We start from the raw sequence: 26,021 nt of genomic DNA, 5'->3' as shown, positions 1-26,021 counted from the left end.
AGACCTTTCTTAATGAAACTAAAGAGAAAGTATTGTAATAACCTGACTGATAGGCTTGCCTATCAGTAGTGAAATTTTTTTTGTTTTTTTCTGTTTTGGAGAGATACTTCAGTCAGCCTTTCTGTTTATTTTTACTACCTTTGGCAACAGTAGCTAAAAGAATGCTAACAAAAAAGTTACTGAGGGCCCGACAATGTGGCCTAGTGGCTAAAGTCCTCGCCTTGAACGTGCCCCGAGATCCCATATGGGTGCCAGTTCTAATCCCGGCAGCTCCACTTCCCATCCAGCTCCCTGCTTGTGGCCTGGGAAAGCAGTCGAGGATGGCCCAGGGCCTTGGGACCCTGCACCCATGTGGGAGACCTGGAGGAAGTTCCTGGCTCCTAACTTGGTATCGGTGCAGTGCCGGCTGTTGTGGTCACTTGGGGAGTGAATCATTGGACGTAAGATCTTCCTCTCTGTCTCTCCTCCTCTCTGTATATCTGACTTTCCAATAAAGAAATAAATCTTTTTTAAAAAAGTTACTGAAATACAGAGTATTTTTCTGACTTGTCTGTTGGAAAGTCTTATTTTTAGTTTTTGTGGGTTCACAGGTAATGAATGTGCTTTCAATGAATGTGATTAATGGAATTGCTGATTGTTAAAGGAACAGCTAATAGGAATGTTATTGGGCTTAAATGTAACTGATTAAAATGTGGAAAAATTTTGCTGATTTCTTCTGGGTAAAACTGAACTCATGAGTATGCCATTGAAATGGGACTGCTTCTATGATTAGTTGCTGTTAATATTGATAATATGCAGAAGTATGTTGATGCCAAATGAAGGCAATTGGTTCTGTCTTCTGGAATTTGCAGATCGTGCTTTGCTGTGCATCATTCACTCTGCACTACATGTACAGCCATCTTTATGCCTTAGTTTGTTGTTTTTTAGAAGTGAAAAAGTCTGAGGAAGCGAACTCTCACATAGTTGTGAAAAGTCAGTGTTAAGAAAGTCAGTGTTTAGCATTTAAATCTATATTAATACATTTTTCCACAAAATTTAAGAGAAAATTGACAAAGTAGTGGTGACTGAGTGGTGACTGCAATATTAATAGAAATGCATAATTATGTAGTAAATCAAAAAATGCCTTTTGCATCGAAACAGTTTCTAGCCACATTTACATATGATTTTTCTTTCCTTTTTTTTAAGATTTTTTTTTTATTATTTTTTAATTGGAAAGGCAGATATACAGAGAGGAGAGACAGGAAGATCTTCCGTTCGATGATTCACTCCCCAAGTGAGCACAACGGCCGATGCTATGCTGATCCGAAGCCAGGAGCCTCTTCCAGGTCTCCCACGCAGGTGCAGGGTCCCAAAGCTTTGGGCTGTCCTCGACTGCTTTCCCGGGCCACAGGCAGGGAGCTGGAAGGGAAGAGGGGCTGCTGGGATAGAACCGGCGCCCATATGGGATCCCGGGCATGCAAGGCGAGGACCTTAACCACTTGTGCCACCGCGCTGGGCCCTTTCCTGGTTTTTTTTTTTAAGCATGGTTACATCCACTGTCATTGAGAAAAGTAACATTTTGGAGGGAATTTCACTCAAAAATAGATAGGTTTAAGATGATTTTTGTTTTTGCTTGGGAAAAAGGTGTGTATTGATTAACTTAAGAATGTTGATACCTTAAAGATAACTATTTGTTTTGAAATGACATAAATTAAGCAAAGTTAGGAGTGGCATGGAAACCTTTCATGTATGAAGGTATTACAAAAAGTTCATAACCAGTGAAATTGAAGATAGGTTTATTTGATGCAAGAATTTTTGAAATCTGTGCATCTATATGTTCATCAAAAACTCATGAAACTGCATGTTATGAAAAAGCAGTTCCCAGATTGGTTGGTTTTTAACTATTTGCTCCATTGTGTTTATCATGAGCTCTTTTCCTGTAGCATAGATGTGGCGGTTGTGTATATGATTTGAGTTAGTTCTAGACTAACCTTTAACTAGTTCAGTGCGTATCTGCTAAGATCGAGGACACTTTCTAGGATGACCTAAACTTAAGTGATAAAAATCAGTACATGTTGTCTAGCTGTCCCCACTCTGAATTTAAGTTTTCCAGTTGCCCCTAAAATGATGTTGGCAGCGTTGTTTTTTAAATTGCCAATGCTTTTAAGTTTCTTAAGTGTGGAACCAATCCTAATCCTTACATGAGCTTCATGTTTTTAAATATAGGGAAATTATTTTGCAGAATGTATTTTAACAGATTTTTCTAGTGTTTATTGATAATTGTATTCAGTTATTGCCTGATTTTTAAAAAATATTTTTGCATACTTGTTGTAGAATCATGGATTCTTATTCAGTCGACCATGAATTTTTGTCATCCCCATTATTTTGGTGCTGGAACTGTTTTGGGTGTGACCATGAAGAACCCCGTGAGTTTGGCTCCTCTTGCTTTTGACGTACTGTCAACATTTCCTGACTTTAGACACAACATGATGTTAGACGCTGAGCACCTACCTGAATTTGCTGTTGCACCACTGGGGTCAGCCACCTATTCAGGGCTCCCTGATGGCTTTTAGTGGAGAATGACCTGGAGATCCTGGTGTCAGGTATGCTTAAGGCTAACATGGTACCATGGTATCTTTTAGGTTTTCTCCAAGGTCAGAGATAGGGAAAAGAATATATATCCACGCAACTATAAATGTGATGATCTGTGCGGCATGTGTTTGTCTTTCTCTTTACCCATCTGTTCGTCGGAAGCCATGACTTCACACTGACACTTTGAATTTCAGTGCAAAACCGCAGGGTGTATTGTAGCTTTTATCCATCCTGGATCTGTAACCCATTTCATCATCAGTGAGCAACTTGGCTTCATTATTCTGAGCTTGTCCACTTAACTACTCATGCCTACAAGGCATGCTTAACTTTTCTGATCTGTACTACTGTGAACAGTAAATTTAGTAATTATAATTTACTGTTTATGATTCTGTTTGTCTTCACACAGAGTATACACTAACAGAATTGTGCTCAAGAAAAGAAAAAAAATTGGTTGGGTTAGTTTCTTGTTTCCCTACCACAAAGTTGTACCAATGTTCCTGCTAATCAACGTTATGAAAGACTTTCTTTACAGCTTTGTCAATATTATCTGCTGCAAATGTTCTAATTTTTGTCATTCTGAAAGATTATAAATGGTATAGCAGTAGTTTGGCTTTCTTATATATTAAAAATTTTCACATAAATTTTTGCTTTAAAAATTTTGGTGAATTTTCTGTTTTTTGATATTCCTTGGAATTGTCTTTTGAGCTTGTTCTTACGCTTTTAAACATACTTGATATGTTACTAGCTCCTTGACATGTTGAAAATGTTCTGATAATCTGTCCTTTTTTATTAGTATGTAATTCACTAAATATGAAAATCATCATTTAGAAGTGTATAATTCCGTAACTTTCAGTGTACCCATAAAGTTGTACAACTCTCATTTTGCATCGAATCCAGGCATTTTCATCACCGTAAAAATGTTGGTTAGTAGCTACTCTTGTTTACATCATGCCCTGACAATCTATTCTATAGATTTGCGTGCTGGTTTTTCTTTTTACAACAGGAAGGCATTCTGTTGTGTGGCACTATGGCATTTACTCATCAGTTGACACATTGAGATGGCTTCTACTTTTTGGCTTCCTGGAGTGACACTACTACAACCAGTGTGTGCATGTTTTGTGTGGATGCATGTTTTGTAAGTCTTTGTTTACTCTTTTGAAGCCATACCACTAATTTACAAAGACTTCGTTAGTCACGTTTTTTGGAAGTACAAAATGTTTTTAGTTTTGCAGTCCAACTCACCAGGTTTTATTTACTTGCTTACTTGTTTGTGGCTTGGTGTCTAATCTGAGAAGCTGTTGCTTAATTCAGGTTCACAAAGATTTATGCCTGTGTTTTCCTCTAGGGGTTTTTATAGTTCTGCCTCCTCTAGTTATATCTTTGATCTACCTTGAGTTGTATGTTGTAGAATGTGTGAGGTATGCATTCAGCTTGATTCCTCTGGCTCATGGCTACCCCATATTCCCATCACCTTTTGGTGAGGAAGCTGTGCTTTTTCCTTTGACCATTCTTGACACCCTGGCTAAAAACCAAATACAAGTAAACCAGTACTGGTTTTTTTTTTTTTTTAACTGAAATTTTGATTTTGTGGTAGTTAAAATTCATACACAGTTGCATGAAATAGTGGAGATTTGGAGTATTCCTCCAGGTTTTTTTTTCCTCCCAAATGGGACTAATACCGTATCAAACCTGGGATGTTAACAGTGTTAACAATCCCCAGGGTTTGTCCAGTTTCCTTGAATTTGTATGTGTGTTTCTATTTGTCCAGTTAGTTCTTTTTAGTTTTATGATGTATTGGTTTGTGTGTTCACCATCAGCCCATATAGCAGTGTATCATTGTGTCACTTATGTTGCCTTTTTTTTTTTTTTAGTCACAGCTACCGTCAGTTCCAATCTCCCTAATCTCTGGCTTTCCTTGAAGTGTTCTGTTTCCTAAGATTTTGTAATTTTTATGATATTATACAGGCAGAATCATGGAAGGTGTGGGAATGTGTTTTTTTTTCTTAGCATTAACTTAGATTTTCTCCAAGTTGTGGTACAAATCAGTGTTTGATTCTTATTTATTGTTGAGTAATATTCCATAGGATAGATTAACCATAATTATTCACCTGTTGGAGAACACTTGAGTTGTTACTAGGTTTTATACTTAAAAATGAAGCTGCATGTGATAATTCATGTTCAGGTAACTGTTGACTTAAATTTTTTACTTCTCGGATAAATACCTGTCCATTCAGCAGTTATGTGGTGATAATAGAATGTTTTATTCCAAAAGAAACTGCCAAGTTGTTTTCATTTCAGAAACTTCAGAAGCATTTTAGTATCCCTGAATGTCAAGTGGGGTTAATATCCTCTGGCAGCTTTCTTGCTTAAGTATTTTGCTGGAGAGAAATAATTACTGATGTCAAGGGCATGCTTATGTCTAACTGCCTTGCTTATAGAATGCAAGTGAGTTGTCAAGCTGCTCTTGTTTTGTTTTCCCCAGTTCCACTCTCACTAGCTTTAATCCAGTTTAACTTGGTAAGTTACTTTAATGTGTTGCATTTGTTTGTACCTTTTGTGAATTTCACAATTGTGCTTTTTAAGGAAATTAAGCTATCGAGTGGTGTTTAATTCTGCTGCTGCTTTTCTGCTCACTGTCTTGAGATGGTAGAACTTTCCTTTTCTGTTGGTGAGTCTCAGACTTTAGTGACTAACAGTCATCCAGAAGGTCCTTTAAGTCAGGTTGCCAGGCTCCTCTTCTAAAGACTGTAGTTCAGTGATTTGTGTAGACACTTGCATTTCTACCCTCCCAGTTGATGCTGCAGCTGCTGGTGTGGGAATCACACTCTTCATATGGTGGCAATAGGCAGATAGCTGGAGTTAAGTGGATAGAAACTCTTGCAGCCTTGTAATGTAATGTCATCTGTTTACATGCTAGTCAAAAATGCCCTCCTTCCCAAGTTGGACCAACATGGAGGAGACCCCAGGTATAGTTACCAAATGGGTATTAAACGTCATATGGAGGTGCCATAAAATTTCCAGTTGTCTCAGTATATGCTAAAACATTATTCCTGCCTCATTAAAGAGGTTGGGGGAGAAGCTATCCTATCTTTTTGCTTCTGGCTACAATTGGGACTGCTATTTGAGATTTTCTTTCTAAGCAAACATCTGGTCCACTCACGTGAATATTTCTTCATGTGGGGCTGCTTGCACAAGTGTGATTGCATGTTTTCTGTATCGCCTTAGATAAATCCAATTCCTACCTGTGCACATTACAGGGCTTCTCTATAGAATTCTTATCTCTGGGACGTAAGATCCTGGATTGAAAATTAAGACTCTCAGATCCATATCACTTTGAGAATCCGTGGTCTGTATTAGTGGACTGTTCTATGGAATATCTCAGGGAAGATTGCTAGGTCTTATAATTGTCACTGCTTAAGAGGCAAAACATATGATGTCAGTATTAACCAGCTTTTTAAATCAGTTCTGGGAGGAGACAAACAGTCCAGCCTTAAGTCGCTTGTTACTGACTCATTAAATGGCTTCCAACAATGTTTGCCAGACAGTGAGAGGGATTCTGTTTTACATGCTGAGGAATTTTTATTGAAGAAGAATTAAATGTATTTTCCAGCATTGTGTGTTTTGATAACAAAAGCCCTTGACTTAAGGACCATTTGAATTACCTTTACAGCTCTGAGCTTCTGCACATAATTAACTGTTGTGGAACTGAGAGTTAAAGCTGGAATTTAATTTCACAAACTCAATAATGGCCTGTATAATTGATAATGACAGCTTGATTGCCTTGAAATAACAGACCTTTGGTTGAGTCACTATTTCCTAAGCGATTTATCATGGCTCATCAACTGTATTAAAACATGAAAGACTGTACCTACACCTTGACTGAAACGAAATTACAGTAGCAGATTAAAACTGCATGAGTGTGTGTAGAAGTGATCAGGGATGACTCACCCGTGTCAGGGCCTGCTGTGCCACATTGGGCTTCATCAGAAACTGACCTCTGCAAACTGATGTTTTATTTTGACCCAAACGTGCTTTGGCATTTGAGATAAGTGCAGTTATTTAAAGATCCTGAAAATGTAGATGTTGAATTTGCTTATTGATATGAAACATACAGATGTTAAAGCATGGCAACAGTTAAAATTGTGAGCAAAGAAGAAAAATTTGAGAAATCTTTTTGTTTTCCAGCAACCAAATACATAATATCAAGTCTGTGAACCACTTGATTAATGCAAAAATGTGACCAGACACTAAAACAGCCATTATATTCTGCTGAATTCTAAGCTCCTTGAATTGAGCTTGCTTATGGTTTAGTGGATAGACTGGCTGAATTCTCCCAGAAAAGGAGCTCAGATAGTCTTTGGCATGCTTGCAGATTTTAAAAGCTAGTGGAACTTATGGACTGATTTATTTTCGGATCTTGGATTGGTGAATGCAAGGGTCTTGATCTGCAACCCATCTGGGAGGGAATGAGCTGCATCAGATCCTTGTGTTCTCACTGTCCTGTCAGAATCCCTGACAATGCCAAACACTCAGAGTGCTGGGTTTTATAGAAGATGCGTAGAGTAATGTATTCTACTTTTTTGTGTGTGAAACTCTATGATAATTTTACTTCTAGTTCTGACTTTATCTAGGCTTGTTGTGTTAATTCCTGTTCTTAAAAATAACTTTCAAATGTATACCTTCAGCTTCATTCTCTTTTTTGAGAATCTAAAATTATGTATTTCAGCAGATACTAGACTGCTGGGTCAAACTCACTATGACTTATCGGCCTCTGATCAGGTCATCAATTTGGCCATCTGTCTTTCCAGTCTAACTGCCTACCTCCCTGCTTACCTAGCAGCTCCTCCAAAGAAGACTATTGGGTATTCTGTCTGAGGGTGATACCTGAGAACATCACTGGTCCTTTTCTCATCATATTACCCTTAAGCTCTAGTCATTCATCACAGCTAGACAATGCTGCATCAGCAAACCTCCCCCACAGTCTACCATCCTATTTCTCTTAAGGTCTTTGACTTCATTGTTGACTGTTCTCACTTAATTCTGGTCTTTGTCCTTTAAGGTTCATCCTCTGGGGCCCGGCGCGGTGGCGCAAGTGGTTAAAGGTCCTCGCCTTGCACGCCCGGGATCCCATATGGGCGCCGGTTCTAATCCCGGCAGCCCCGCTTCCCTTCCAGCTCCCTGCTTGTGGCCTGGGAAAGCAGTCGAGGACGGCCTAAAGCTTTGGGACCCTGCACCCGCGTGGGAGACCCGGAGGAGGCTCCTGGCTTCGGATCGGCATAGTATCGGCCTGTTGCGCTCACTTGGGGAGTGAATCATCGGACGGAAGATCTTCCTCTCTGTCTCTCCTCTCTGTATATCCGCCTTTCCAATAAAAAAATAATAAAAATAAATCTTTAAGGTTCATCCTCTGTACTGAAACTGTACTGAAATTTTTATAATGATTTTTAAAAACACTTTTTCAAGATCTATTTATTTATTTGAAACTGGAGTTAACAAGGATAGAGAGGCAGAAATAGAGAGCGCATCTATCATATTTTTCTACTTCCCAAATGGCCACCATGGCAGGACTGGGGTAGGCCAAGACCCAGGTTCTTTATCTAGCCCTTGCAGGTACATGCAGGAGCCAAAGTACTTAGGATATCTTTGTTTGATTTTTAAGGTGTGTTATGAGGAAGCTGGATCAAAATTGGAGTTCTTGGTCCTCAAATCGCACCCATATGGGGTGCCAGCATGGCAGGGAGCGACATAATGCAGTGTGCCACAATTCCTGCATTTGAAAACTGTTCTGACCACATCATTGCTTTTTAAAAAAGCGTTTGGATAATGGTTGATCGCTAACAAGTCCAAATTTCTTGGCTTAACCTAACAGTGTACTGTGGTCTCACTATTGTGTTAATCTACATCTTAAACTTGTATTCTCCATATATAATTTAGGATCTTACACTGAGGAACTGCTTTTGGTTCCCTGAAATCATCATGAAAAATTATGATTTTTCACTTATTTACACTTGTGATTATAACTATCTTTCTTACTGACCCAGGTTCCTCTTAATACTTTTGCTGTTAAGACTTTTCTTTAGATTCTTTTTTCTTGTTTTTAAAAAAATCTGTCATTTGTCTGTGCCCAGCTAGCTGTATTTGATTGGCAGAGTGATGTAAAGAGATCTGCCATCTGCCAGCTCACACCATAAATAGCTGCAGTGGCTGGGGCTGAGGCAAGCTGAAGCCAGAAGCCCAGGACTTCCCCTGTGTGTCTACATGTATGACAGGGACACTAACATTTGTGCCAGCTCCTGCTCCTTTGTAGGTGTGTTAGTAGGGAGCTAGATTTAAAGCAGAGAAGCAGAAATCCCTGTTCTGACACGGGATGCCAGTATTGTGTGCATTGGCTTAACCAGCTGTGCCAACACAGTGTGGCTTTTCTAGGAAGCCATCTGTGATTTCCTTGGCTCATCCAACCACTGTCACCCAGGATAATGTCTGTTGGCTCTTCTCCAGGTTCTTTGCAGGACAGTCCATGTGCATCTCTATTTTACTAAATCCATGTGTAATTTCATTGATTTGAGCATCTGGTTTTTATATTTCACTCCTGAAAGCAAGATGAATTTTCTGGTGCGTTCACATATGCAGAATTAACTAGATAAATAATTAGAGGTGTCTTTGACTTCGTGTTTCTTTTCAGTGACAATTAGCAATATAATCTTTCTGTTCTTCTTGGTAACTATTGGTGCATACTACACCATTCCAAAGTGTAGTGACTTAAAACAACAAAATTTTTCTCTATTCATTTTGTTCTTCTTTTTTAATCATTGACTTGTGGTTGAACTGGACTCTGTTGTGTGCTTTTTGGTCTTTCTGAGCTCACTCGTGTGTCTTGATGCTTGTTCTAGAATGACCTCCCCCAGGTTTGTTATTACATGCTGACTCTGCCTTTTTCTCACATCCGAGGAAGCCTGGGCTTTCTGTGGTAATCCCAAGGGAGCAAGAAAGGGATGATGCTACCTGTACAAGGACTGCTGGGGCATAGGCCTAGAATTATCTAGTGGTGGTTCTGTTACATTCAGCTGTTCAGGAAAAGTCAGCAGGTCAACTTGAATTCAAGGGTTACACAAGGTGTGACCATCTAGATGGAGCAGTCAAATCATGTTGAAAAGCATGAGCAAAATCTGTTTAGAAAGAACCAAGATTCATATCCCAACTTGTTCTTGAGTAGAGCTTAAACATTTACTTTCTGAAAGAGTTCCCAGCTGTATGAACACTAAGATACACTCACTGTTTCTTGTGTCTGCCCATTTCTGTGTTCAAGCTCACTGTACAGTCTTGGTTTGGCTTATCTTTGACCTTTATCCATATTACCAAAATATCCATGGATTAGATATTTTTTCCAGTGATGTGGTGGTTGGGAAGGTAATGCTTTTATAGTGAATGCTTTCAAAATGATCAATCAGCAGCTTTTAGCATTTTATGTTACACTACCAAACATTTGTTCTGGAGTCTACAGTATTTTTCTTACTATGTGAAATTGATGAGTTGCTCTTTTTTTTTTTTAAGATTTGTGTTTATTAGAAAGTCAGATATACAGAGAGGAGGAGAAACAGAGAGGAGGATCTTTCATCTGATGATTCACTTCTCAAGCAGCCACAATGGCCGGTGCTGAGCCGATCTGCAACCAGGAGCTTGGAACCTCTTCCGGGTCTCCCTCATGGGGCAGGGTCCTAAGGCTTTTGGCTGTCCTAGGCTGCTTTCCCAGGTCACACACAGGGAGCTGGATGGGAAGTGGGGCTTCTGGGATTAGAACCGGCGCCCATATGGGATTCTGGTGCATGCAAGGCAAAGACTTTGGCCGCTATCGTGCTGGGCTGTGAGTTACTATCTCATGTGGTTTTCACCAAATCATCAAGTTGCTTAGGCTTTTTCTTTCCTGAAAGGTGGAAGCTTAGACCAAGAAGTTGTACAAATCATTTTTAGGTTGGGTATTACTTTTAAGGCTAGAACTAAGGAGGAGGGGATGGATGGGGAAAAATATCTAATATATAATCTGTACAGGGGCAGTGTTCCTGAACCATGCCGTCCTCAAGCAGTCATTTGCTGTATCCTTAGAGAATTGACTTTAGGACTGCCTGTAGATTTGCATACAACTTATGTACGTCCTTCACTATACTCTAAATCAATCTCCAGATTACCTGTAGTACATAATCCAATATAAATGTTGTAGTAATTGTTGTTATGAAGTATTGTTAAGGAATAACAGAGAAAAACATTTATACCCCTTCCGTATTGACATGTTTTTCCCCTAGAGTTTTGATGTGCAGTTGGTTGAATTCAGGGATGTCAGCTCTGAGGATGTGGAAGATTAACTGCAGTGAGTGTTGCTGAATAACTTTGCTGGTTTGTTTTGCTCTTGGTCTGTTTTTCTTCATTATTTTCACATTTTCCTCTGTTTTCTAACTTACCTGCAAAGCCTACAAATACATTTCTTAAGTGGAATGATCATTTGTGTGACACAGTGAAGTCAAGTCAGTGAATCTGCTGGTTCTGATTTAAGGTTAAACTGATCAGAAGATGCATTCTTGCTTAGCTAAACCCAGTGGGCTGGGGCATCATTTTAACCAAGTCCAAGCCACTTGCATATTTTATTGGAAGGATATGTGATGGATGTGCATTTGTGTAGTTCAAACACCAGACCTTTCCTGTTAAAAACATGAACAAGCAGAAGAACCTCATCTGAAGAGGCTCCTGCTGGGATGTGGTAGTCTGAAAAAGTGTTGCTCCTCTGCTTTCACCATGTAACAAAGAAAACAGATCATTTATAGAACCGCTTATCCTGAATCCACCCAGTGATTTAGGACACAGTGTGCTCAGCCAGACTGAGACGTTGGGGAAGGTGCGAGGTGGCCTGAAGAATGCCCTTCTCTTGGGGCAGGCCGTGGGCAGGATAGCAGCACCTGCTGTGAGAAAGGCAGGGAGCCCTTCTGCCATCTTCCTCCCTTCTGGACAAAGTCCTTTAGCTCCTCAGGGAGGGCCAACAGACTAGCTCAGGGCATAACTAAAGTCCTCATGCTGCTGGGTAAAAAAATAGGAACATCCTTCTACCTCAGGTGCATTGGCAGAGAAATCCTGGGGATTATTGAATTATAGGGATCTCCTCACATTGGGAGAGCAGCAAGGACGCTGGAGCGCCTTTCTTATACTGAAGCACATTCAGTTCCTGCCAAGACATAAGTCAGTTTCTCTGTCTGTCTGTCTGTCTGTCTCTCTCACACACTCACACACACACGATTGGCAGATGTGGAAGTAAGGGGCAGAACATGGATTTTCTCTGAGGGAAAGACACAAAGGGAAATACTTAAAGCTGAGAGTGGAGCCAGCATCAGTAACAACACTGGCACCCCGACCTTTTAAACCCAAGGCACTGCTCTGCAGAGGGTAATCATAGAAACAGCATGGCTCAGATTTAGCTCCTGATTCTCTATTAGATTACATCAACTTGCTACACATAGCACTAAATAAAAAAGCCATGCTCATTCCCAAGTGTAAATACTGTTTACCTGGGTCTCTGTAGTCCTTCACAAGGTGTCTTTCTAGTAGACATTATTGAGACATATGGAGAAGTCAGGAAAAGTCTTACAAAGCAATAGAACCAAACTCAGCTATGACTCAAGTGATAACAACCACCAGAAAGGGAATTAAAAATAACTCTGATCAGTATGTTACAAGTTCTTTTGCAAATGTTGGATGATATTAATGAAAAAAAACGGGGTGGTGTTTCACTAGAAGATTTGAAAATGAATGAGAAAGGAAAGTGTTGGAAATAAGAGATTAAAATGACATTACCAGCTTGTTGATGCAGATGAGATGTCTGAAGAAATGATCAGTGCACTTTAGGGTAAGTCAAAGAAAATTTCCATAAAAATGCAGAGGAAAAAGGCTGAAGCAAACAAAAATTTGAGCTCCCAAGGGTTCTGGGACAGTGTCAGAATGGTTCTGTCATAAAAATGTTTGCAGTTAGAATTCGAGAATGGTAGACATGGAAATAGGATTGAATGGGCGCTAGGGAATGCACATGATTTTCCAAAATTGAAGGCAGTTCTAAATGAAACATTCAAGACCTTCAGTAAATAGCAAGCAGTTAGATCTCTCTCTCTCTCTCTCTCTCTCTCACACACACACACACACACACACACACACAAACACACAGAGTTACTACATTCAGAATACCATAAAACTAACAAAAACCTCAAGGCTTCGGGGGGTGGGGGTCGGATTACAGAATTAACAGAGGAGCAGAAATAAACCTCAAATCTGACTTGTCATTAATTAGGCAAGATGAAAGTACTAAAGAATAAACAATCCAATTCCAGCAAAAACACCATCCAAAATTAAAGAAATAAGGCAAGTCTATCAGTAAACTTATAACTCTTCATTTTGTGGCTGGCACTTAAATATATATGGAGGATAAGAAACAGAGACACATTGGAACTTAGCTGATAACTGAAAATTCAACTGTGTGTCTCAGCGCCGGAGTCTCCCTATGAATTTAGAGTTTAGTTAGATCTTTGTGCATGGTTATATATGAGGGTTTATGAAGGCAGCATTCTTGGGATCTGGATAAAGGGTAAAGGAGACTTGATGGAGTGTCAGCATGTATGTCTCAGTGTGGTTATGAAGACACTTTGTTCAAGGAATCAGGTCATGTGGGACCTGGCCAGCCCAAGGTCCCCAGGACACACTGTGATGGACACTGCAGCAGGAGCTGGTGCTGTGGGTGGGAGGTAATGCTGGTGTTTGCTGTGAAGGACCTTGCATTCACTGGGTCAGATCCTCCACGTGACTGACAAGAAGCATCTTGGCTCAGGATCCCAGTGGGACGCACATTTTTAATCACATCTACAGATGTCATTCACAGCAGTGCCCACCTTAGTGCTTAAATGAACAACTGAGTACCGTAGCCTTGCCAAGTTGCCACTGAAAAGAAACTGTTATAGGATCCCTTGGTAGAACTGTAGAAAGATAGGTCGACAGAGCAACCTAAAAAAGTGGAATTACTATGTCATGATGATTTAAGGTTTTACTATGGTGATAAGTATGACTTAAATCTGAAGGTGTTTATTAAAGAAGCTGATGATCCTAAGAATTGCAAGACTAAATGGTTATTGAAAAATTGGAAGTGTTGTTTACACTATACCGTTATGTTATAAATGTGTGCATGCATGTTTTAACAACCGTTTCATGTACCGAACTTCTTACATATCGTTTCAGTCTGCACGCTTGTTGCTTTATTAAAAGTTGTCATCTTAACAAAATTGATACAAGGCATTGAAAAGTTGTGATTCCTTAGAACTTTTGTTTGCAAGTGAACAAGTATTAGGATTTTGTGACAACATGAGAGCCTTAAAAATCATTCAGTATGATAGTGTTGCAGGTATTAGATTAACTAAATGGTAATGTGGAGATTTCATTTGACTTTATGCCAGTAGTAGATCACATGGGCTAGAAAATGAACGTTAAAATGCCGTGAAATATTATGAACTGAGTCCAGCATCGTGGTGCAGTGGGCCAGCTGAAGCTTGTGCCCCTAACCTCCCATAGTGGAGTACCCATACAAGTTCTGGCTGTTCTTCTGATCCAGATTTATGATAATGCCCCTGGGAAGAGAGAGGAAGGTGGTCCATGTTCTCCTGTGTGGGAGACTCTGATGATGTTCTTGCTTCATGGGTTTGGCCTAGCCCAGACCTGACTGCTGTGGCCATTTAAGGAATGACTAAATAGATGGAATATTTCTCTCTCTCCTCTTCCTCTTTCTGTTGCTCTATCAAATGAATACGTTTGTTTATTTAGTCACTTATTTATAAAATTGGAGCTAAACTGAAGATGCAGTAAGCAATTGAGGTTAGTGTATGTTCTTGGGGCTTGTGTTGTATATTGAGTGAAGCTGCTGCCTGCAGTGTTGCATCCCCTGTGAATGTTACCTTGAGTCCTAGCTGCTGCACTTCCTATCTAGTTCTCTGCTAATGTTCTTGTGAAAAGAGCAGAGGATGACTGAGGTTTTTGGGCCTCAAAATTCTTGGCTGCAGGCTGTGACCTGTTTAGGCCTTGGCCTGGTGACGGGAACATTTCAGGTGCCAGGATCCCAAATGGGCACCAGTTCCTGTCCTGGATGCTCCACTTTCCATCAGGCTCTCTGGAAATCAGTGGAGGGTGGCCCAAAACCTGTGATCCTACATCTTCATGGGAGACCTGGGGGAGGCTCCTGGCTCCTGGCTTCAGATCAGTTTATCTCTTATACATTGTAGTCATTTGGGAAGTGAACCAGTGCATGGGTGTGTCTCTGTCTCTTCTTCCTGTGATTGTGGCTTGCCAATAAAAACAAATTTTTATTTTATTAAAATTTTTTTTCTTATTAAAAATTATTTCATGGTACAGTTCCTTAGACTCTGGGATTTGCCTAAACCTCTCCCAAGTTCTCCTCCCCCAAACTGAGTTCTCCAATATTATATAATAGTATAGTTCATAAGCAGTCATAAGTCCATCATTGCAGGCATGAACAATGGTAGAGAGTCCCGCATCCTGTTGTCAAGATGTATTTTAACAGTTTCAGTGGGAGTCCATATTTGATCTAGAAGTAGAGACGCATACTGCATTGTATGCTCACATCTGCGTATGGTAGTCTCTATTACACAGTTGCTGTATATCCCCTTAAATGAAAAGCCACAAAACAAAATCAACAACAGTAAGAAAAATAGAAATGTACAATGCCATGTAGTTAAGTAACATGCTACTGAATGCCTAATGTGGCATTGAAGAAATGAAAAAGAAAATTAATACCAAACCTTCTTGAACAAGATGATGCTACTCTATGACTTATGAGTCAGTGAAAATTTTAATATGAGGAAAAACAGTTTTGAAAAAATGAAAATAAAAACAAAAACATTGAAATTCATAAGAGATAGCTTCTGCTGATTTTGTTGGTGAGATTTGTCTCCTGTAGGCAACATATAGATGAGTTTTGTTTTTTAATCCAGTCTACGTTTAAATCGATGAGTTTAAGCCATTTACATTCAGGGTTAATAGAAATAGGTGGTAATTTGGTCCTGTCATTTTAGCAATGGATCATTCAGTGTTTGACTTAGTCTTCTGTTGTTATTTTACTGGGATGTTCTTCACATTTGCCTTTGGTTTTGTTGGGTGCTATTCCTTTTCTCTGTCAAGAGAACATCTTGAAGTATTATTTGTAGGGCAGGTTTGGAAGAGGCAAATTCTTTTAGCTTTTCTTTACTGTGGAAGAATTTTATTTCATTTTCAAAGACAAAGGAAAGCCTTGCTCGGTATGTTATTCTGGGACAGTATTTTTTTCTTCTTACACATGGAATATAGTGCTCCATTGTCTTCTAAACTGTATAGTTTCCTGTGAGAGGTCTCATTTGAGGTTAATTGGCATTCCTTTATATGTCAGTTGATTTTTTTTCATGTGCACATTTAAGATCTTTTTCTTATGCTTGATTGAAGAGAGGTTGAAGATCACTTGGTGAAGATCACTTTTGGTCAACTTTGTTGGGAGTTCTGTATGCCTCCTGGATGTTGTTTCCCAGTTCTTTCTCTAGATAAGAGAATTTTTCCTTTATTTCATTAAATACATTTTTTAAATCCAGCTTTTCTTTCTGTACCTTCTGCAACTCCCATAACTCTTACATTTGGCCTTTTAATATTGTCCCTTAATTCTTGAAAATTCTTCTTATTTTGACTCAGTTCCTCTTGCGGCTTTTTGATTGTTTCCCCATTGTGGCAAGAAATATCTTCCAATTTGAGATTCTTTCTTCTGCCTAATTTTTCTATTTTTGTGGCTTTCCACACAATTTCATTTTGCTGTGTTTCATCCTGCATTTCCAGTAATTCCACTTGATTTTGTTGTAGTGAGGCTATTTCCTGAGTGACATACTTCCTAAATTCATGCATGTGCTTCTCATTATTGATAAGAAGCTTTATAGCAAGTTTTTAAAGTCCTTTATCCCCTGTTTTCTCGATGTCTTCCTCAGTGAACTCTGAGGTTGGCAGAGGCTTTTGCTCCTTTGCAGGGGAGTCTTCAGGTATATTCATCATGCCTGTTTCTTCTTTTGCTCTTGGTCATTGCTCTTCTCCTTAGGGCAGGTTTTCTTTTCTGTTTTTTTTTTTTTTTAATTTCTTAAGGATTTTTTTTTTGGATGATTTTTACATAGCTGATGAGAGCTCAAAGGGTCAAGGGTTACAGGAAAGTGGGTAAGGCCATTGTGTACAATCTGTTTTTCTTCCTGTATATGGCGGAAGGGGAGAGACAAAGGAAAAAGCCACACCCACCTTCCCATCCATCCCAGGGTCCCCGATGTGGGGCATGCTCTGAGTGTACTGCTAGGGTGGTTTCAGTTCAACTGTTCTGAATTGCTGCCAATCTCATCATTTCAAGCATGATGGTATCTCTTCAGAATCCATTAACTGGCATAGTCTACATTAGTATCTCCACTTGTAGGGCAGGTTTCTAAGCTGAGTCACTCACAGATCTACAATTCTGCTTTTTAAAATTATTATTTATTTTTACAATTCTATTTTACTGATTGCATTTGCTGCCCAGTTCTTTGTATGCAGTCACTGTGCCACTCCCTCCGGTGACTTTCAGGTTTGGATTCTTGTGTTCAGCTTCTACCATGGTCTTTGTAGTCCCAGCTCCTGACTCACCAAGCTTCACATCCTGTGACTCTCTACAAAGGCTGCACTGTTGTCTGTATAGCCTTTCTTGTGTTTCTGGTTGGAACAGTTCCCACAATTAGGGGTACACTAGCTGTCCTAAATAAGTGTGTGTGCTGATCTTGCTGGAACCTGCTGGCTTTTAGGTCTGAGGGCTATCTGGACCTATTTTGGCCCATAGGATGCCAAACTCGGTACTATTATTGCTTCTCGGCCTTTTGGCTAAGATCAAGTGTAGTATCTGGTCTTATCAGTTTAATATCTAATACATCCTCTGTCCAAAGTCGGTACCATATTCCCTGTGGGGCCAGTGCAATGTGCTAAGCTGGATGTGAGTTTGCTCCCAGTTCAGTGCATGTGAAGCTCACTATTGTCCCTCTAGATTCATAGCCTTTGCCATACTATACAAAATGGGGCCTGACATGGCAGTGGTGAGTGACTGGATCTGCTGCTGACCACTAGGTGTGGGGGATACCTCAACCTATTTTGGGTAAAACCTGTAGAATGCCATGTTGCAATGCACTAGTAGCCAGAAATGAGTTTATTCCCAATATAGTGCTTGTGCAGTTCCATCCCACAGCCTTTTCTTCCCTGTACAAAATGGCATGTGATGTGGCTCTGGTGGGAGCGTGGGCAGTGAAATCCACCCTGTTCCTACACTGCATGCTTGGGGTATACTGCTCTAACTCCACTCCTTGTCAAAACAAACAAATCAGCTGTTCTTTGCCTGAGTTCACCTCCTAAGCTCCCAGTGAACTCCCCTTCCTGCTGTGCTGCTGGTGGAGCTCTGGTCCCCAGTGAGCTCAGGCTGGTGCTCACTGACTGCCATTGGAATATCTGGTCACTGCAAGAGCACAGTGTTGTCTTCGCTGCTTTCCTGTGTCTGTCAGTCTCCTGGTGCCCCTCTCTCGTTGGCCTGTCCTCTGCTCTTTCATGGAATGTGCCCTCTCTGCTTCACTGTGGCTAATGATTCTCTGTCTGCTTAAAATGTGTCCTTACCCTAGTCCACCATCTTTATTCTCTTGAAAATAAATAAAATTTTGAAAAAGTATGTTTTTCTTTTTTTTTATTTTTTAAAGATTTATTTTTATTATTTTTTCATTGGAAAGGCGGATATACAGAGAGGAGAGACAGAGAGGAAGATCTTCCATCCGATGATTCACTCCCCAAGTGAGCGCAACGGGCCGATGCTATGCCGATCCGAAGCCAGGAGCCTCTTCCGGGTCTCCCACGTGGGTGCAGGGTCCCAAAGCCTTGGGCCGTCCTCGACTGCTTTCCCAGGCCACAAGCAGGGAGCTGGAAGGGAAGCGGGGCTGCCGGGATTAGAACCGGCGCCCATATGGGATCCCGGGCGTGCAAGGTGAGGACCTTAACCACTGCGCCACCGCGCCGGGCCCAAAAAAGTATGTTTTTCAAAGCATAGACCTAAAGTTCTAACGAAAAATGCCAGGTGGTTAAAAAAAAAAAGTGCAACATGTCTATATAGTTAAAATAAAAATTTCATATTGCTGTGGAAAATAATGATATTTCTCTGTTTTGGCAATGAGCTAACTTGAAATGAGGATTTAACTATCCCCTGAAAACCATTATTATGCAGAGTATCACTTACACTTACCCTAGCTGAGCCAGCAGGGAGTAATGATGTGAATGTTAAGGATTTATGAGGAAAGAACGTCTAAAATCACTTATTATTCAGACTTCTAACTTGGAAACTCATTTTCTTATTTTGATACTGTGGTGAAAATGACTGCCTAAACCAGTTGTGTTATATAAACACCATTGTTTTAGAGCTGTATGTTGAATTTCTGTAACTCTAGCATTTGAAAAACAGGGCAGAGATTAAATGGAATGGTTCATTTAATGAACCATTAATGGTTCGTTTTGACAGCTTTTCTATCATGAGAGAGCCTTCTGGTCACTACAACTTGTCAAAATTCATTTGTTCCAGACTCAGAAAATTTTTTTTTTAAAGATTTATTTTTTTATTATTTTTTCATTGGAAAGGCGGATATACAGAGAGGAGAGACAGAGAGGAAGATCTTCCGTCCAATGATTCACTCCCCAAGTGAGTGCAACAGGCCGATACTATACCGGTCCGAAGCCAGGAGCCTCTTCCGGGTCTCCCACGCGGGTGCAGGTTCCCAAAGCTTTGGGCCGTCCTCGACTGCCTTCCCAGGACACAGGCAGGGAGCTGGAAGGGAAGTGGGGCTGCCTGGATTAGAACCAGCGCCCATATGGGATCCTGGGTGTGCAAGGCGAGGACCTTTAACCACTTGCGCCACCGCTCCGGGCCCAGACTCAGAAAATTTTTAAAGTTCAAATATTTCTGGACATGTTTCAGACTTGGTAATTAGAAAAGAGTGATTAATATCAAGTGGTACCAGGATGGTCCAGTTGTGTGTGTGGTGTTCCCCTCTGCGGGAGACTAAGCATAATATGGCGGCATTTTTGTCTGAAGGTTTTCAATCAAATTGGTCTTTTGTAGAGTAATTTCCTGTTTTAAGCAGTATTTTTTTTTTAAGCTTCTTTGTGTCATCAGTTGAAAAATCCAATTTGCATTGGAAGTTGAGTGCAAGGAGACTATTGGATATGAGAGAAGTAATATAGTGTTTAGCAGTGTGGGACATTAGGTACATTATTTATAAGGTGGGGAAGAAGGAAAATCAGATCCACTATTGAATGATAGCAGTAATCATGAGCGCATCCAGTAAAAAGATCCAGGACACCTTTGGAAAATGACTGATTATAGCACCAGGCAAGGAAACAGATAAAGTGAGCCTGCGGCATTTTTGTGCCAGAACATGAGATGACCCTGAAACCACCAACCCCACACGTTGTGTGCACCCTTCTTCTCTCCAAATTTTTGAGGACCACATCAAAAAGATGTGGAGACCAATTCAAAAAGCTCTTAGTAGTCAAAGGTAGAGTAAAAGTCCTCAGTAGTCAAAGGTAGAGTGCTTTTGCAAGAAAATAAATACAGTAGTGTTGGATCATAACCCAGTATATGCATTTAAATATTTGTGAGCCCATGCTAATGTAAATAAATAAGTAAATGAAGTAATGAATGGATGAAAGGGAAATGTCCTGTGAAGGATTCCATATCATTGATACACTCTTAAAGGAAGGAGAGCACAGAGCCCTGTGTCTCCTGTGTGCACTGCCCATGGAGGCTCTCCACTAAGCAGTGTGGGATGTAGCCACAGACAGGGTCAGCATACCTTGAAAATATACCTGGCCAGCACTGTCTGGCCAGGTGTCAGAAGTTAAATCAGCGTGTATAAATCTTGCTGCCAATATGTATCTCTGATACGATGTGATGAAAATGATCATTTTCCCTCAAACCTGGAACACTATCTAAACATGCAAAACGAGTAGAAAAAGTCTAGTGGTGTTTTTTTTTCTCTCTCTCTCTCAAGTCATCAAAAACAAAGATAGAAACTGTCACAAGAGGAGTTCAAAGGAGATTTGACAATATATAATTATACCCTAGATGAAAACTTAAAACAGAAAAAATACCTCTAGTTTAACAAGAGGCAAATCTGAATAAGCCAAGTACTTTAGTTATAACAGTGGATCACTGTTGGGTCATTAATGGAAGCAAAGGTGGCATTATGGAGCCTGTATTGTGGACCAGTGGCATCCAGCATTCTACATGAACCTTGGTTTGATTCCTGTCTGCTCCACTTCTCATCCAGATCCCTGCTAATTTGCCTAAGGAAGGTAATGGAAGATGGCCCAGATCTTGAGTCCATGTTATCCATATGGAAGACCCCAGATGAAACTCCTGGCTCCTGGCTTAGGTTTACCTTTTAGATAAACAAACAAAAAAATCTTAAAATGAATGTAACAGTGTAATGGTAGGTATGTGTAACATGAGATGCGATGATTTTGAAGGCTAGTGCCTATGAACCTTGTTTTTAGCAGGGTCTGTGAGGCCTGGAATGGCCTTGCCTCTTACTATCTTGTTAATTCCATTTCTCAGTCCCTCCTCCTGACTGCTGTCCCAGCTGCATTGGCCTTGCTGCCATGAACCATGAAAATGCCCAGCTTATTTCTGCATTTCACTTTCCATACATATCCCCATGCATTGTACATTTTTGTCTTTTTTGGCAAATACCACCTCCTTTTCCTGACACACTAATTATGTAGTACCTTCTACAGGCGTAGCTACAAAACATGTTTGTTTCCCTTCATAATGCTTTGTGTTTCCTGAAGTTATTGTTTATTTTTTTGTTCCCAAGGCAGAAAATAGGTCACATGAAATCAGGCACTTTGGTAGTGGTAATGACTCCTGCATCTATAGCAACTGCGACAGCTAGTGGCACGTGGTAGGTAGGCCATGAGCCCTGAAGTGCTGCATTTTTCCTCTCCCCTGGCTGCTCACGACACATTCTGTGTGTGTCTTCTCACAGTTGATCTCTGCTGTGCATTACCATTTTGTTCAAATGAGACTGTTTCTCTTCTTGGTTGCCTGGGCAGGTCTGCATCTCTGGTCGATCTTTCCATCCCATGGGCTCCAGCTCAATGCTTAGCAGGAATTTACTACTCAGTAGCATTCGTGGGAGAAATATGTTTTGCTTTTAATGTTTTCACAATCCCTAGTGAAGACTGTTGACACTGTACAGAAAATTGGATATCTCTGACTTTCCTCTGGGTCTCCTGCAGACCTCGCCTTCCACCCACCACCTGAAGTTCTTCCTGCTTCACTTTTCTGGGTTTTTCTGTTGCTTCCGTTTGCTCTAGGTGTCCTCCACATCAGATAACCTCACTATAATGGAAGGAATTGCTGTTAGTTTTTTTTTTTTTATCTGGTGGGGTGTCACTTTTTCTTGTCCAGTATTTGTGGTTACGAAGCACCTGAGTTCGAATAGCAGGGGCAGCCCAAGACGCGTGCTTGCACCTCGGTGTAGGGAGGAATTACTGTGCATGTCTTCTGTGTCTTGCTTGCATGAGGTAATCTGTGGAATGGGAGATTTACTCCTTCCTTTTCTTTTCCAGTCCTTTACATAAATGCATAACAGGCAGAGTGCAACGTTCGGGGAATTCTAGATGAAGAAAATACCGAAGTCTTGCAATGCAAACAAGTGATTCTCAAATAACATGAATCATTTACTCTCCCTGTGCAAGTCCAGGGCACTTGCTCATGAAGTTTAATCCTGGGCCCTCTGCCCACCTTGTAGGTCTTGCCTGAGTGAACTGAACACCCTGTAATAAGTTGGATATAAGCAGACTTCTGCCTCCTGACCTCCCCAACTTTATTCCCAAAGACTTGGCAATTACTGCCTTCTTAAATAAGCTCTTCCTATGAAAAAAAGGGTCATGTAATGCATGGTGGAGACTTACAGGTAATGAGTCTGCCCCTGCAGCTGCGGGTACACACCAGGTTTTTTGTTGTCAATTTTTCTGTTATCATTTTACTCTGCCAATAAGGGACTTGTTCCTTTTGATGTTCTGGAGACAATAGTGACCACATGATTAAGATTTCTGCATGTACAGCCAGTGCAATAGCTTAGCAGTTGAAGTCCTCACCTTGCACACACCAGGATCCCATATGGGTGCCAATAATTCCCATCCAGCTTCCTGCTTGCAGCCTGCAAAGGCGGTAGAGGACGGCCCAAAGCCTTGGGACCCTGCACCCATGTGGCAGACTGGAAAGAAGCTCCTGGTTCCTGGCTTAGGATCAGCTCAGCTCCCACCGTTACAGCTACTTGGGGAGTGACCCAGTGGATGGAAGCTCTTTCTCTCTGTCTCCCCTTCTCTCTGTGTAATTCTAAGTTTCCAGTAAATATAAATAAATCTTAAAAGATTTCCTCACACCTGCCGTCTTCCAGTGGAACTAATTTCCCTGAGGGGTCACCATCTAGAGTCTGCTAACTTTACACTTTGTGTTTCTCATTTTAGGATGCAGAGTTTTAGAATGTCTCCTTATATGAACCCTTGAGCTCTGTTGTAACAAGCCTTCCTTTGTTTTAGATCTCTCTGTGCCTGTTGGGTGTCTCCCTTGGTTCCAAATAACTTTGTGATCATGAAAAGCAGCTCAGTTTTACCCAGTTGAATTTTGTGAAACAGGAGTTCATCCTTGAAAAACTTGAATTTTGATCAGTCAAGTCCTTTTCTCGATAATTTATTTGTTGGGATAATTTCTTACACCCAATTTTAGTCTTAGTTTTTAATTTTTCATGGATCAGACTCTTAACAGAGTACAGAGATGCCAAGTTTGATCTATGAAAGAATTTAGCAGAAGCAAAATTTTATTTCCTTTTGTCATACATCTCATCATTTTCTATTCTCTGTTAATGACAAAACTGTTTTCTGAAAACATCTGATGAAATTGATCTAAACTATTTACAATCCCCTGCTTTTTTCCCCAAAACACAATTGAAGGTCATTTGGATACAAATTTCAAAATGCAATTTTTATGCCTCTTTCCAGTTTCTTATGAGCATCCTAAACTACCAAGATTGAAATTTTAAATTCTAGGCTTTGTGAATACCCTTATTTAGGTGCATGGGAGCAGCCAGCGTTTTCATGTGATTGATCAGGTTTATTATGTTGAACACTGAAAGCAGAAGCTCTGATAAAGCAGAGCTTTATCTTGGAGATGAATGAGATGGTGCAGTGGATGAAGCTGCAGCTAGAGATGCCCACATCCCTTTCTGAAGTAAGGTTCACGTACAAGCTACTCTGCTTCTTAGCCAGTCTCCAGCTGGTGTGCCTGGTAGATAGATGCTGACTCAAGTACTTGGGCCTTTGCCATCCATGTGGGAGACCCAGGGGGAAGTCTTGTCTTTCGACTTGAGCTTTGTCCTAGTTGTGGATTCCCCGGGTATTTGGAGATTGAGCCAGGTGGCAGCTCTTTGTTCATCATTCTTGCCTGTTCGCTCTGCCTCTCTTTTCTTCTCCCTTTCCTAAGTAGATGAAATAAATAAACTTATAAAAATAGAATTTTGGGGTAAGATGGGGGAGACAGAGCCACATTATAGGAAGGTAAGCTGCTGCCTGCAGCACAGGCATCCGTTATGGGCACTGGTTATTTTGCTTCCTTTTCAGCTCCCTGCTAATGTAACCAGAAAAGCAGCAGAAGATGGCCCAAAGTCCTTGGATTCTTCACACACACAGGAGAATGGGAAGAAGTTCCTGGTTTTAGTTCTCTGGCTGGTTGCAGCCATTTATGGTGTTAACCACCTGAAGGAAGACCTCTGACACTTCTCTCTGTAACTTATGTCATTCAATTAAATATAAATAGAACTTCACAAAAATGGAATTTATGGCTACCAAATCATGCTGATGGAGGAAGATCAGTTAAGGTATCACAGTATCTCACACATTCTCTGAGGAATTCAGTCATTGATCCAGGCCTCATGAGCACCTGCTCTACCAAGCATTGCTCTCCATGCTGAGCATATCCAAGGAAGAAAGCCAAGCCCTTGAACTCATGTGACCTGTGTCCCAGAGAGGACACCTCTGTGAGAACATTTTGGACTTTTCTACAGCCTGGCCTAGGCTGGTTCATAATGTTCCCTCTTTGGCCCCTGCTGTTTTGCACCATGATGTTAATTGTTCTGTAGGACATATGTCTCAGTAGAGCTGTGGATTAAGTGGATTCTTGACAATCATGTCTAGATCTTTTTTCCTACCCTTGGTTTGCCTTTATTTGCTGCTCCAGTCTTTGCTTTATAGCTTTTTGATTAAATTGTCTTTCAATTCCATATGAAGAAATCCACTTGTATTTTACTTTCTCAACAAGAAAGCATTACCAGTACTCTTAGTGAAAACATTGGACAAGATGTGTTTGATTTCAACTTTAAATAATTTTATGCTTTTGACAGCTGTTGTGAAGTACAACATACTCCACTTAAGTGGGCTGTTGTATTTTGATGATATGTCCTGAAAACCTTTGTATTTTAGCCATCAGAAGAAATAAGAGTGGAGCCTATTCTGATACTCTGTCAAAATTTCAACAATTGTCTGTTTCCATGATTCATTTCTGAGGTGATTGTATGTGAGAGAATCTCTCTGAATGATATTGAATACCACATTTTCAGAATGCCTAAGTATTAGAAGCAGATTAAATATATGTGAATAGGGTCTGGTGCAGTGGTTCAATTGGATTAACCCTCACCTTGAAAACACTGGGATCCCATATTGGCACCAGTTCCTGTCCCAGCTGCTTCACTTTCCATCCAGATCCCTGCTTGTGGCCTGGGAAAGCAGTAGGTGATGTCCAAAGCCTTGGGACCTTGCACACGCATGGGAGACCTAGAAGAAGCTTCTGACTTTAGATTGGCATAGCTTCAATTATTGTAGCCATTTGGGGAGTAAACTGGTAGGTGGAAGATCTTTCTGTCTCTCCTTCCTTTCTGTAAAATCTAATTTGCTTTCCAATAACAATAAACAAATCTTTGAGAAGATTTTAAAAATTTATTAGGCAACACATTGATCATTCAATAGCATGTTATTTAAGTTCATGGCATTGTATATTTTTAACTTTCTTCCCGTTGATTTTGTTTTATGGCTTTTCATTTAAGTGAATGTATAATAGCTATGTAATAGAGACTGTTACATCCAGATGTGAAGATACACTGCATTATGCATCTCTACTTCCAAATCAAAGATGAACCCCTTATGAAACTGTTAAATATATCTTGACAATAGGATGCTGGACTCTCTGCCATTGTGCATGCCTGCAATGTCAGGATACACTTCAATAGCAGAATAATGGACTAATGACTATT

The 26,021-nt window shown here is 40.4% G+C and overlaps 1 pseudogene; it reads left to right on the top strand.

Moving 5' to 3' along the window:
- The first annotated feature begins 17,488 nt into the window (after positions 1 to 17,488).
- On the top strand, positions 17,489 to 17,582 carry LOC121145182 (annotated as a pseudogene).
- The last annotated feature ends 8,439 nt before the right edge of the window (positions 17,583 to 26,021 follow it).

The sequence above is a fragment of the Ochotona curzoniae genome, unplaced genomic scaffold (assembly GCF_017591425.1).
Source record: "Ochotona curzoniae isolate NIBS_2020 unplaced genomic scaffold, NIBS_Ocur_1.0 scaffold_3208, whole genome shotgun sequence".
NCBI lineage: Eukaryota > Metazoa > Chordata > Mammalia > Lagomorpha > Ochotonidae > Ochotona > Ochotona curzoniae.
This window is presented reverse-complemented; position numbering and strand designations above follow the sequence as displayed.